We start from the raw sequence: 14,742 nt of genomic DNA, 5'->3' as shown, positions 1-14,742 counted from the left end.
GGCTAGTACAGTGGTAACGTGTTCGCTTAGCGTTCGCATGGCAGCAGATCGATGCCAGCCCGGGACTGTTAGTTTAAGCTGTTTACTGGGGAAGCCACAGTTGGGGGTGGGGACTGCCCGCCTGACGTTACTTTTAACTTCCAAAGCCTGTCTGATATATCTGGCAACTTCTTTAGTTGGCGTTTCTAACTACTCTATTTCTATGCCATTGCTTCTAAATTTTCTAAATTTATTACATCTGCTTCACTGCACAACACACAGAGCCAATCCTTATAACTTCTGTTCCTATAATTTTCTTTAAATTCTATCATATTCAACCTTGTTTTCATAACTATTTGTAGGTAGTAGGTTAGCCATGGCACCAGCCACCCATTGAGATACTACGTCTATAGAGTTATTGGATCCTTTGACTGGCCAGGCAGTACTACATAGGGCCCCTCTCTCTGGTTACGGCACATTTTTTCTTTGCCTACACATACACCGAATAGTCTGGCCTATTCTTTTCAAATTCTCCTCTGTCCTCATGCATCTGGCAACACTAAGATTGCCAAACAGTACTTCTTCACTCGAGGGGTTAACTACTGCAATGTAATTGTTCAGTGGCTACTTTCCTCTTGGTAAGGGTAGAAAAGACACTTTAGCTATGGTAGATAACTCTCCTAGGAGAAGGTCACTCCAAAATCAAACCATTGTTCTATAGTCTTGGGTAGTATCATAGCCTCTGTACCATGGTCTTCCATTATCTTGGGTTAGAGTTCTCTTGCTTGAGGGTACACATTGTTGTTGTTGTGGATTAAAGCCAACAGTTCTTGTTGGCACGGCCCATTCCCTTGGTTGGCCCGTCGGTAACCTGTAGAGAAATTTAAGGTTGGTTATCTCATAAAAGGAAATTTGAAATGTTTTCAGTGGTAGAGATAGTTGTGGACAGGGTAAGGATGATGGTGGTAGTAGTAGAGGGCCATCATTTCACGGATAGTAGTAGTTAGAAGGTTGGGGGTGTAAAGCCATTGAATAGTAAGGGAAAGGATGCAGGTGGGGTTGTCCAACCCTTTATTCCCTAGGGTCCCTACAGAAGGCTTTTAGTAGTAGATTAAGTTTAGAAAATATAGAGGAAGATGTGAATAGGGCCTTAGAGTGAGGGGATGAGATGGTTTGATGGAAATTTTGAGGTCATTACCTTGGTGGAGGTAGTCTTGAAAGCAATTGTGCGTGTGTGTGTCTATGTTTTCGACAATTGCTTTTCCCAGTGTGGCCGCGGCTTGCCAGGCCTGTGGTGAGTTGGTGTCTACTTGTAGATCACCTCTCAGCTGTGCTGTTTCTCTACACTCTAGTAAGTAGTGCAGGAGGGCCTGTTGTGGTGTGACATCACAGTGATCACACGGTCTCTGAATATTGTCCAGGATTTCCCAGTTTGCCTTGTATCCCAGTCTGAGCCTGTGTATACAAGCAGCCTGTTTTCTTTGGGTGTATCTGTCTATGGGTGGAGGTTCTAACTCCGTGGCCCATTTGTACCATGTGGCAGAGGGAGAGCCATTCTCTATCCACTTGTGTAGTTCCTTGATTAGGCTGTCTTTGAGCTGTGCCTTTACTTTGGTATCCCGATGTGATTGGGGATCCAGTTTAGAGTTACTTGTCTATCTCTTTCATTGTGCTGATATAGGAGTGATTTGATATCAGCTATCAGGGCCTTGTTTTTTTTCCTGTTGCGAGGCTTGCATTGAGGATCGTGAGTCAGTATGTATGACTACTGGTCCTTCCCCATTTTCAATAGAGTATTTTAGTGCTTGTTGTATTGCAACAAGCTCTGTCTGCATGGTGGAGACATTGTTGGATGTCCTCCAGCATGCTGTGAAGTTGCTAGAGTGAACTGCGGCTCCCGCTGTTTGGGTTCCAGGGTCTACTGTACCATTGGTATAGTAGATCTGTGCCCCAGTTGTCTCTGCTGAGCAGATTGCTGCTTGAGCTGCATTTTTTAGTTCCTCTATTGTGCAGTCTACCTTTGCCCTTGGGAGCTTGGTGTATCTGTAGTTTGCTACTTGCTTCTTCCAAGGTGGAATGTTCTGTGCGCCATGCGCTGTGTCTGGGCTTAGCTGCAGGATAACTTTGGTTAGGCCCAGGCTCTTTATGCTGTTGCTATAGTCTTTCCCATAAGGGCTCGGCCAGACCAAGCGCGGCTAGCGGCGAGGTTAGCGGCAAGAGGTTATGGCGGCAAATTGAAACCTTAGGTATGTTATGTAGGTGGCCAGATAGGAGGCGCGAGGCTTCCCGCACCTCCTATCTGTCCACCTACATAAGATACCTAAGGTTTCAATTTGCCACCATAACCTCTTGCCGCTAACCTCGCCGCTAGCCGCGCTTGGTCTGGCCGGGCCATAAGAGTTTGGGGTTTGAACCTCAGGGTGCTTTGACAGTTCCTCTCTTACTCTCTTTTTGGTTAAAGAGTCTCTGCCTAAAAGAAACATCTTTGTAATTGTGCTTGCATTTCTTAGTGCAATTCTATCCTTAGGTTGCACAGTCTTGTCCATATTGGAGCTCCTAGCATGAGCCTCATGGCATTGTTTTGAATTACCGGTACCTCTAATGAGGCTTTTTGAGTATCTGTTAGATTTGTAAGTGTTGGAGTGGCATATTCCTCTAGCGCTCTGGAACAGGCTAGATAGTATTTCTTTTGGACATGCTCATTTGCTCCGTCATTGGGGTTTGACATATATCTCATGGCTGCCAGTCTGGCATCAGCCTTTTCCTTGAGATATTTGACTTCTTCCCTGAAGGTGAGAGAGGGTACACTCGGGCACACTCTTTCTATCTTGTTTCTCTTCCTCTTGATTTTTTTTTATTTTTTATAGTTTATATATGATGGATCTAATCTAATGTTGTTAGTTGTCTTAAAATGTTTTATTTTGATTGTTATTACTTCTCCTGCAGTTTATTCATATCCTTGTTTCCTTTCCTCACTGGGCTATTTTTCCCAATTGGAGCCCTTGGGCTTATAGCATCATACTTTTCCAACTAGGATAATAATAATAATAATTATAACTATAATACTGCTTCCTTAGTGTTGAGTTCTTTGTGATCTCTTTTGCCATTAACATTCACAAATCTCAGTTTGATAATTTCTGATTTCTTTTCTTCTATTTTCCTATTAATTTCCTTTGTCACTTTGCTTTCTATTTCTTTCTTAAGTTTTTACTTTCTGTACTAGCTTACTTCTTCCATTTTAATAAGCCGAGGCCAGATACTAAAGAAAGAAGAAGAAATGGAAGTGATCACTAAAATGTAAACTCCTAAACTAAGGAGGAAGTGCAATTTTGCAATTTTGAGTGTCGACTACAGAATTTGTTTACGATAATTTTGGAACCGCAGATTTTGACTGTTTTAGAGAAGAAAGGAAATAAACATCTCGATATTTGATAGAGGTAAGCCTGAGGATACATTATTTTGTTATTTGCAGAGAACTTAAAGAAATGGTGTCTCTGTTTATGGTTAACCTGTGGAAGTACTTGAGTTTAAATACTACTATAGGTAAACGTTTTATGGTGAAATTATAGTATAATGCCCTTAATAAAGAAAATGAGGTTTTCCATGTGTATTTATTGGAATTCGGCCTGCTACAAACTACCAAGTAGGTTAAACATTTTTAGGTGAAAGTATTGACGGAAAATCATATTTTCAAATGACGGTGTAAAAGTTTTCAAATTCTTGAAGTTACGACTGAAAAACCATCATTTTTATTATAGTTCCACTCACGGCGTACATTGGACTTACTTATAAGTGATGGAATGAATAATACTGTATATTTCTCCAATGTATAAGCGTATAACTTTCAGATGTCTTGAACAGAAACACAAAGTGCACAAGAGAACTTTACCTTATTTTTAACCATATTGCTAAGAATGTAGCAGCCTAAGTGGGGCCTCATGAGACTGTCAACCCCCCCTACCCCCCTCTTAGGTAAGGACACAGGTTTTAGGTAAGGTGGCGTTCTATGCACGAGGCGGTCCTGTCCGTCGTTATGCAAAGGCTCCTCAAATTTGTCTTTGTGTATAAATTAATAGATTTACGGTATTTGCTTACAAGCCATTTATTCCATAATTATGCAGTCCTGCAGCTCTCCTATTTTTGTACAGTAATTAGTAGGTTCTTTAAAAGCAGGGAAAGTAAATAATAGCAAGATATGTCGCGCAAGGGCGGAGGGGGAGGGGTTGGTTGGGGAGGCGGTAATTTTGTATATTATTCCATGGTGTGACTTCGCACAAGAAATATATGATTTCCTATAGCAAATAACGAGATTTAACCGATTTTGATGACCATTTCAATCGCAAACAAACAGATCAACCAATTCAGTTAGTTATAAGTTGACGAATTGGTTGATGTTATTACGGATGAAATGAATGAGAAAACCAGTTAAATTACCATATCTACTATAGGAAATCATATATTTCCTGTACGAAATCACACAATGAAATACAATACAAATGAACCATATAAATATTAACACTGTGGACATATATACTGAGTTAAAATATATAAACAACAGATGTAGGGGACGATAACATTAGCAACGCTACCAATGGTTGACAGAACTACCAACGATGACGAATGGTACACAGTGTTACCAACGGCACGATGTCATTACTAGAGGTAGAAATAAATTTTTTCATACGTAAACTAAATAATACTACCATAAAACTATTACACAATAAATAAAGAGTACCAAAAGGCCACAGAACCTAACAAACCCACCTAACCTTGCCTAGAAGTACCCCGGTCACAAAACACATATAATAAGAATGGGGGAATGACTTACCTTGATACACAGTACTACCAACGTTGACGAATAGTACACAGAACTACCAACGACACGATGGCATTACTAGTGCTAGAACTGCTAAATATTTCCTCAGCTATATTCAATAATTTCTCCATATAACTGTTACGAAATATATAAAAAGTACAGAAAGGCCACAGAACCTAACAAACCCACCTAACCTTGCCTAGAAGTACCCCGGTCACAAAACACGAATAATGACTATTGAGGAATGACTTACTTTTATGAAGAAAACGTCGAAACTTGATGGACACGGAAGGAAGAGACTGACGGATTAACTTCTATGACTGGGATGTGGATGGATGGGGGTCATCGGGGTCTTGTGGGTAGGGGGTGTCGATTGTCTGTTGTTGTAAAGGAGGGTAGAGGCGACTGGCAGTAATGAAAAAGTGGTGGAGCAACGTATGTCGAGGATAGTAGGGGGTGAAAAAGAACCTGGAAAAATATTGCTTGAAATGTTCAGTCTTGATTCCAGGTCTCTGAACCCACTCCTTCACTTCTCTCCAGAGACGTTCTATATTTTGAGTATGGATGGTTGGGTCTAGGGGGTCAACGAAATGCTCCGAATGATTAATCGACTTATGAACGTAACCAATTTCCGATAGAGAGTTGTATGCAGCCCACTTATCACTCATAATAATACTACCACGTTTAATATACTTCTGGATGAGGGGAATTAGAGTAGCAGAATCTCGTTTAGTAGAAAGGGGGGGAACTAAAGGGATAATGAAAAATTTCTTAGACACACGTTCAATACCCCCAAAGACCCATATGGCACTTAACGGTCTACCACGGTTGTATTTAGCTTTACCAAAATGAGTTTCGTCTATTTCAACAGTAACTCCATCACCACCAATCGCCTCTTGATTATCGAAGAAGTATTCGGTAACCTCCGAACAGAAACTTCTCCAATCCACACTAGTCTTTGAAGATATGTCGATACCATCCATGAGGGTCTCATGGTCCGAATGTTTATGCAAAAAGTGGTTCGCACATAATATTATCTTCCATGGGGGTAGCCGACTTTGGTCCAAAAAAGTACCTTTATAGGCCGTAACAGTATACCCACAACGACGTTTCTTCTTAGTTTTACGGATGGTGGTTTCAGTTGAGCAATAAAACCCGTGAATGTCTGCCCTATAAGATAAAAGCGCACGACACTTGGGGCAGTTTAAACGTTGAGGAATAACGCTGTGAGATTTAAGAAAATGCTCAACATTACCTGAATTATCAAAAAAATCACCATGGAATTGAGCCACTGCTTTTAGATACGGAATGCTGCAACCGGTACAAGTTCCTATAATATGCTCCATCTCAAAATACGGGAAAAAAACGCACTAGTAACGAAGAACGACTAACCAGGTCAAAGGGTAAAACGGGAAAGGCGTTGGAACGATGGGTATGAAAAGAGCAGATAAAGAGATAAAGGAAGGGGGGGTAGGGAGATATCTGAATAGGCCTAGAGTGGTGATTGGTTAAGGGAAAAACAACGAACAAAAGAGGGAAAACATGAATGAACTAAATACGGAAACTAGACCAAAGAAAAGTTTTATAAGACACAGAGGAGAAAAAAGGAACTAACCAACAAAAATAAATAAAAACAATATAGGAAGGTAACATGGAATGGAAGGTAAATAATATTGAATGGGAATATAAAATGAGATGATCATACCGAGAATTAACTGGATAAAAAAACTAGTCCAGAGTAAATATTTATGTGCAACCAGGAAGAGAGAAAGAAATAACCAAACAAATAAACCCAATATAGGAAGGTAAAATGGAATGAATGATAAATAATATTGAATGGGAATAAAAAATGAGAAAAAAAACAGTAATAAAAAGAGTAATGGGGGAGAGGAAACTCCTGCGCAGGGGGGGGGGGGGGGGGATATATGCGCAGGTCGGAAACTGATGAAACGAACGTACGTACAAATGGGAAAGGAAATAACCAAACAAATAAACCCAATATAGGAAGGTAAAATGGAATGTATGATAAATAATATTGAATGGGAATATAAAATGAGAAAATAATACGGTAATAAAAAGAGTAATAAGGGAGAGAAACTCCAGCGCAGGGGGGTTATATATGCGCAGGACGGAAGATGGGGCGAACGAACGAACGAACAAATGGGTGCTAATGTTAGCATGAAATGCTAACATTTGATCTACATCAGGTATGGAATGCTAACATTTAATCTATATCAGGCGTTGGCAGCACTGGTTACTGTATTACTACAAGAAATAACCTTTGAAACAGCTCCTCCCAAATATATCCAGGTATACTGATTTGTCTATTCCTACGGTTATAATAAATACCAGAAAGAAATGTATAGAGAAGAAAAGGACTGAATTACGGTTATATATCGGTTCCCCAGTATGTTTTCCCCACCCAAAACCCCGGGTTCCCAAAGGGGGTCCCCCATTATCTGCGGATATAGATGTATATATATTTCTGTAACTATTCATTTGCGACGGGAACGAGTGTTATTTTCGAAGGGAGCGTAATTTTTCCTATAAGAAAAAGTAGTTGGAATACTAGGATACATTGCCATGTAATAATATACAATGAAACCGGGGAGGCACTAAACGACCTGGAACTGACATCGTCAACAGAGTCAACGAAAGATAAGTTTGTGACGTCAGCGCACATTTGGTATATGTTCAGAATATATACTAAATTCAGAATGGAGTAATTACTCAAAAGTGTCACTATTTTTTAAATGTATATTTTATTTTTAAATATTAAACTTAGCCGGTGAATATATAATAGCTGACGTCTCCGACAGCTCGACAGATTCCAAAAACTCGCGAGCGATCGCCGTGAAGGTTGCGGGTGTGCCCACCAGCGCAGACTATCGGCCAGATACCGCATATACTTGTAAACATCTTCAGTTCTTCTCTGTCGGTTCCATCGACAAGTTGATTCCACTCGCTTTATGACCTCGAGTTTTCTACCGAATTGGTGAAGTACTTGGTTTTGGTTTTATTGCTTTCGCCGTGTTGGATTATTCATTACTATCTTCAAAAGAAATGCTTTTGAAAGGAGAGGAAAAGTGTTTTGCCCTTGCTTTTTTATCTCTGGTTTTTCCATAGAGTAAAGATGGCCGACCCTTCCCTCAGTGTACGGAAGTGTGTTTAAGGCTTTTAGTAATTATTTTATCACGTTATAAATTATTGTTGATAATTATAGATTTTCCTCTATATATTTTATATCTCACCAGCCTTTATTAGGCCTCTTCGATTAGCTTTCCATTTATACTAAACATCAAGATAAATTTTATGTTTTGTTTATATGCGGCCTTTACCTATTCCTCCCCTAGTCCGAGATGTAGGCGGTCCTAACTTGGAAACCAAAGTTAAACAACGTTGAGCCCATTCAACTTTTATTTTCGTTAAGTTTAAATCATTTGCTCTGTAAGAGTTATGAAATGAATATTTTTTAGAAAATATTTTAAGAAATATATTCTTTGAATAGTCTTCGTTCTGTTTTTTCAAAGATGAACTAACGTTTGGTTTATTTATGCTACGCAGTTTGCGCTCTATCGTTACGATAGAGAAAGAGAGAATCATGGTTTCACTTTGCAGAAAGAGTAAATCAATTTTGACGTTTTGTTCATTCTTCTTTCAAACTGAAGTGTTTTAAATACTAATTTAAAGGAACTTGTTAATTTTCAATTTCTTAGTCCTTTCAGTTTTTACCTTTGGTCAAATAACCTGTTTATTGACGAAGGGTGAGTGGGCAATTCTCTTGTGTGTGACAAGAGAGAGAGAGAGAAAGAGAGAACGATCCGATCTTTATTCTCGTCCCAAGTAAGGAGTTTGGGAGCGAGTAACGTTGTTCTCGATTCAGTTTTTTACTCTCGTCCCAAGTCTCTGTACGGGGAGAAAGGATAAAACGTTTTTAGTTATTATTCTCGTCCCAAGGCACTGTACGGTGAGAGATTGAAAACGTAGTCTTTAGTGAACTAGTGTTTAGTCTCCTCCCCAGTCACTGATCCTTTTTAACTTTATATATTTCCGTTTTATTCGATATATATGTATATGTTTTTTGATTTTTGCATGTGTGTTTCATTTTGTACTAATGTGCTTACATGTCTGACTTGGTGGGACAGCAACATCAGACTTCGAGAAGGTCTTTCTCTTGCGATCAAGAACCCAAACCATGTGTTGTATTCAGATGCTTCGGTTTTGGGTTAGGGAGCTCCACTGGACAGTCTGGAATGCTCGGGTCTTTGATCCACGGATCAGAAGGAACTCCATTTAAGGCAAGTAACATCTCTCTTTTGGCGAGATTTGTGCAAGGAAAAATGAATGTCTTGGCTGACTACCTCAGCAGAAGAGGACAAGTCATCTCCATGGAGTGGACGTTGCATAAGACTGTGTGCGAGAAGCTATGGATGACATGGGGTCAACCCACCATAGATCTTTTTGCGACTTCTCTGACAAAGAGGCTCTCGACTTACTGCTTTCCAGTTCCAGATCCAGAGGCAGCCCACATAGACGCTTTCCTGCTGGACTGGTCTCACCTGGACGTTTATGCCTTTCCACCTTTCCAGATCCTAAACAAGGTGCTGCAGAAGTTCACCTCTCACGAAGGGACCAGGTTGACATTGGTTGCTCCACTCTGGCCCGCGAGAGAGTGGTTCACAGAGGTACTTCTATGGCTGGTAGATGTTCCAAGAAGTCTGCCGGTACGGATGGATCTCTTGCGACAGCCTCACGTAAAGAGATTTTATCAAAGCCTCCCCACGCTTCGTCTAACTGCCTTCAGTCTATCGAAAGACTCTCTTGAGCTCGAGGGTTTTCGAAGGAGGCTGCTAGAGCGATCGCGAGGGCTAGAAGATCCTCTACCATCAGGATCTATCAGTCGAAATGGGAGGTATTTAGAGACTGGTGCAATTCCTCCTCTATTTCCTCTTCCAGTACCTCTGTAGCCCAAATTGCGGACTTTCTCCTGCATCTGAGAAATGTTCGCTCCCTCTCTGCTCCCACTATTAAAGGCTACAGGAGCATGTTGGCGTCTGTTTTCAGACATAGAGGCTTGGATCTGTCAAATAACAAGGATCTCCAAGATCTCCTTAAGTCCTTCGAGACCTTTAAGGAGCGTCGTATGTCAACTCCCGCTTGGAACTTAGACGTGGTCCTAAGGTTCCTAATGTCAGACAGGTTTGAGCCATTGCATTCAGCCTACCTGAAGGATCTCACCCTCAAGATGCTTTTTTTGGTGTGCTTGGCTTCAGCTAAAAGGGTCAGTGAAATCCATGCTTTTAGTAAGAACATCGGCTTCTCTACAAATAAAGCTACATGTTCGCTTCAACTTGGTTTTTTGGCCAAGAACGAACTGCCTTCTCGTCCTTGGCCTAAATCTTTTGAAATACCTAGTCTGTCAGAAATCGTAGGTAACGAAGTTTAAAGAGTGCTGTGCCCCATTAGAGCTCTTAAGTTTTACTTAGCTCGAACTAAACCATTACGAAGTGGTTCTGAGGCCTTATGGTGCTCCGTTAAGAAGCCCTCATTGCCCATGTCTAAAAATGAGTTATCGTACTTTATTAGACTTTTAATCCGGGAGGCACATTCTCATTTAAGTGAGAAAGATCGTTGTTTGCTTAAGGTCAAGACGCACGAAGTGAGAGCGATAGCGACTTCGGTGCCTTTAAGCAAAACAGGTCTCTTCGAAGTATTATGGACGCGACCTTTTGGAGGAGCAAGTCGGTGTTCGCTTCATTTTACTTAAAAGACGTCCAGACTCTTTATGAGGACTGCTACACCCTGGGTCCATTCGTTGCAGCGAGTACAGTAGTGGGTGAGGGTTCTACCACTACATTCCCTTAATCCCAATATCCTTTTAATCTTCTCTTGAAATGTTTTTAATCTTGTCTTGGGTTGTACGGAAGACTAGGAAGTCTTTCGCATCCTTTTTGATTTGGCGGGTGGTCAAATGTTGTTTCTTGAGAGCGCCCAGATTAAGGGTATTGATGAGGTCCTGTTATAGGGCTGTTCGCCCTGGATATAACAGCTCCTGGGAGTCTTTCAGCATCCTGAGAGGATGGCTGGGCTTCGTGAGGAAAGCGGACTAATGAGGCAGAGTAATAATCAGGGTCTGCTTCCTTACCAGGTACCTATACTTAAGTCTGTTTTTTGAATAATTGTCAAAAACTCTTGAGCATATACGCCTTTATTGTATTAATACTGGTCTCTACCCACCACCATGGGTGTGAATCAGCTATTATATATTCACTGGCTAAGTTTAATATTTAAAAATGATATTTTGATTATAAAATAAATTTTTGAATATACTTACCCGGTGAATATATAAATTAAAGGCCCTCCCTTCCTCCCCGATAGAGACCTAGGGGACTGAGAAGAACTGGAGATGTTTACAAGTATATGCGGTATCTGGCCGATAGTCGGCGCTGGTGGGCACACCCGCAACCTTCACGGCGATCGCTCGCGAGTTTTTGGAATCTGTCGAGCCGTCGGAGACGTCAGCTATTATATATTCACCGGGTAAGTATATTCAAAAATTTGTTTTATAATCAAAATATCATATTTGGTAAATATTTCATAATAAATCTTATTAAAAAAAATTTTTTAAAGAAACTATTTTAAGACTTACTAGTTTTCCCAGACGATGTTTTGCGACACTAACGCCATCTATTGACCACTGCGTAAGGATGCCTGCCAATTTCCCGCCAATGAAAACAGTCGTACGCTGCATAAATAGTCATTCATCTGAAAAGTTTCTTCAAAAAAATAAGATTTATTGTCAAGTATTTACGAAATGAAATATACAATTCATAAATAGTGACACTTTTGAGTAATTGATCCATTGTCAATTTTTGTATATATTTTGAATATATACCATATGTCCGCTGACGTCATGAACTTCTCTTTGATTGACTCTGTTGACGATGTCGGCTCCAGGTCGTTTAGTACCTCCTTAACCAACAGCTCCCCCTCCCCCTTGCACAACATATCTTGCTATTATTTACTTTCCCAGCATTTAAAGAACCTACTAATTACTGTACAAGAAGAGGAGAGTTGGAGAAATGCAGAATTTTAGAGTAAATTGAGAGCGTGCTCTTGTAAACAAACACCAAATTTACAAAGAAAATATATAAATGACGTTATCGCTATTTCATGTGGATATGGCAACCGACGTTTATTAGGCTCTGTACGTCTTGAATGCCTTATAGCTGTATACAATAAAGGTTTAAAAGGTTAAAGGTGTCAGGTTTTAGTTAAAGTTTCATCAGAATAGGTGCTCATCAGAATGTCAGTCTGGCAAGCCCAACCCCCTCACTTTGGTGCTCAACCACAGCAGTGGCCTCCCCTATAAACAGTTTAAACTCAAGGTCCCGGGCTGGGATCAATCTGTTGCCATGCAAGGCAAACACGTTACGACTGTACTACCACTGATGGGAAAAGATTACAACTGTTAAGGATACATCTGCTTGGTTTAATGAGGGAGACTTTAGAGAAAAGTTTAGATTACAGAACTCTCCAATAAACAGTTTGTAGAAAATAAAGACTGGTTTTAAATACATTTTGTCGCGTTTTGAACGTTTTTCATGGTGATTCTCTGCGGAAATTCATGGTTTTTTTTATTTATAGTGCGTTGATTAAGAGTAAGGTTGTGAGATGTACGAGAAGGGAAGGTGGTGCAAGGTTGAATGTCATGTTGAATGGAGAGTTACTTGAGGAGGTGGATCAGTTTAAGTACTTGGGGTCTGTTGTTGCAGCAAATGGTGGAGTGGAAGCAGATGTACGTCAGAGAGTGAATGAAGGTTGCAAAGTGTTGGGGGCAGTTAAGGGAGTAGTAAAAAATAGAGGGTTGGGCATGAATGTGAAGAGAGTTCTATATGAGAAAGTGATTGTACCAACTGTGATGTATGGATCGGAGTTGTGGGGAATGAAAGTGATGGAGAGACAGAAATTGAATGTGTTTGAGATGAAGTGTCTAAGGAGTATGGCTGGTGTATCTCGAGTAGATAGGGTTAGGAACGAAGTGGTGAGGGTGAGAACGGGTGTAAGAAATGAGTTAGCGGCTAGAGTGGATATGAATGTGTTGAGGTGGTTTGGCCATGTTGAGAGAATGGAAAATGGCTGTCTGCTAAAGAAGGTGATGAATGCAAGAGTTGATGGGAGAAGTACAAGAGGAAGGCCAAGGTTTGGGTGGATAGATGGTGTGAAGAAAGGTCTGGGTGATAGGAGGATAGATGTGAGAGAGGCAAGAGAGCGTGCTAGAAATAGGAATGAATGGCGAGCGATTGTGACGCAGTTCCAGTAGGCCCTGCTGCTTCCTCCGGTGCCTTAGATGACCGCGGAGGTAGCAGCAGTAGGGGACTCAGCAGTATGAAGCTTCATCTGTGGTGGAAATGTGGGAGGTTGGGCTGTGGCACCCTAGCAGTACCAGCTGAACTCGGCTGAGTCCCTGGTTAGGCTGGAGGAACGTAGAGAGTAGAGGTCCCCTTTTTTGTTTTGTTTCTTGTTGATGTTGGCTACCCCCCAAAATTGGGGGAAGTGCCTTTGGTATATGTATGTATGTATGATTACCATAACTGAGAAGCAATGGCCTTGCGCTGGGTATTGTCATCAGTTACATGCGAAACACCTTGAGATATATAGTGTACCCATCTAATTGTATGATATTTACATTAACTTTTTTAACCTTGGAAGTGAACCAGCTATTTGGTTTTAGAGACTTCCTCTTAAGGATAAAACCCTATTAAAAGACGAGGATCTTTATTCAAGTACAGTAGTATCTACAAACTTGAGTCCTTTAAGTTAAGCTTCCTATATCAACCATTTTTCAATATTAAACTTACCCGATAATCATGTAGCTGTCAACTCCGTTGCCCGACAGAATTCTACGGAAGGGATACGCCAGCGATCACTATACTAGAAGGGGGTGTACTCACCAGCGCCACCTGTGGCCAGGTACTGCAGTACTTCTTGTTGACACCACCTCAATTTTTCCTCTGTCGTGCTTCCGGCAAGACCTATATGGATACGCTTATAATTTTGGAGTCTTGTTCACGGTTTTTGGTGAAGTATTGCTCTAAGATTTCAGCTTTCGCTATACTGGAAACTTGTCTATTAGCTTAGATAGCTTTTATATTGATTTGATTAATGGTTAACGATCTTTTGCTTTATTTGGAATCCCCCTTGACTAGCTCTTTGATTCAAGATGTCCGACCTTTCTCAAGCTCCTCCCCAAAGACGATGTAGGACTTGTATTAGGCGTATTCCGAAGGCCTCGGTTGATCCTCACACCGCTTGTTCCGACTGTAGGGGAAAATCCTGTCAGTTGGAAGATCGATGTGAGGAATGCGCCGGACTTTCGGAACTTGATTTTGTTCGATTCCTTAAGTATACCACTAAGTTAGAGAGAGAGAGAGTTAGGAGGAGTTCGGCTCGCTCTTCGCTTTATTCCTCACCCCATGATCCTCAACCTTTTCCTCCCCCTGTAGTGGCTACCCCCGAACCTACTATTTGTGCTCAGCCTGATATGTCCGATGTTTTACGTGCCATTCAGGCTTTAGGTGATAAAGTGGAATCGGTAGTGAGTGACCACAAGTTCCTCTTGGCGGACGTCAAGGAACTTAAAGTGAAAAGTGCAGTGGGAAGTGGTAGTGCCAGTGCTGTGCCGAGTGCTAGTGTCAGTGTCAGTGTTGTGCGTGAGGGTACTTCTGTGCGTGCCAGTCGTCCTCCCAGTCCGGGACCTCTTGCAAGCTCCCAAGCCCAGGGGAGAAGCAATGTCGAAGGGCAAAAGGGTTCGGCAGGCCTTGATCGGCGCACAGAAGTATCCTCGGTGGTTGCGGGCGTATCTTACAGAGATCGTCACTTCCACTCTCAGACGATTGAGCCTTTATTTTCCTCGTCTGCAGAAGAATTTTCGGGGAGAAAACGCT

General features: G+C 41.2%; 1 protein-coding gene across 1 annotated transcript in view; it reads left to right on the top strand.

Moving 5' to 3' along the window:
- Positions 1 to 3,259: 3,259 nt before the first annotated feature.
- Positions 3,260 to 14,742, top strand: part of LOC137649933 (3'-5' exoribonuclease 1-like) — a 78,190-nt gene continuing 66,707 nt past the window's right edge. Inside the window, exon 1 of the mRNA XM_068382879.1 lies at positions 3,260 to 3,416. The gene's annotated coding sequence lies outside the window, so the exon portion shown is untranslated. The remainder of the gene's footprint in view (positions 3,417 to 14,742) is intronic.

The sequence above is a fragment of the Palaemon carinicauda genome, chromosome 11 (genome assembly GCF_036898095.1).
Source record: "Palaemon carinicauda isolate YSFRI2023 chromosome 11, ASM3689809v2, whole genome shotgun sequence".
Classification (NCBI taxonomy): Eukaryota; Metazoa; Arthropoda; class Malacostraca; order Decapoda; family Palaemonidae; genus Palaemon; species Palaemon carinicauda.
Note: the sequence above shows the minus strand (reverse complement) of the source record. Positions and strands in the feature narration are given on the sequence as shown.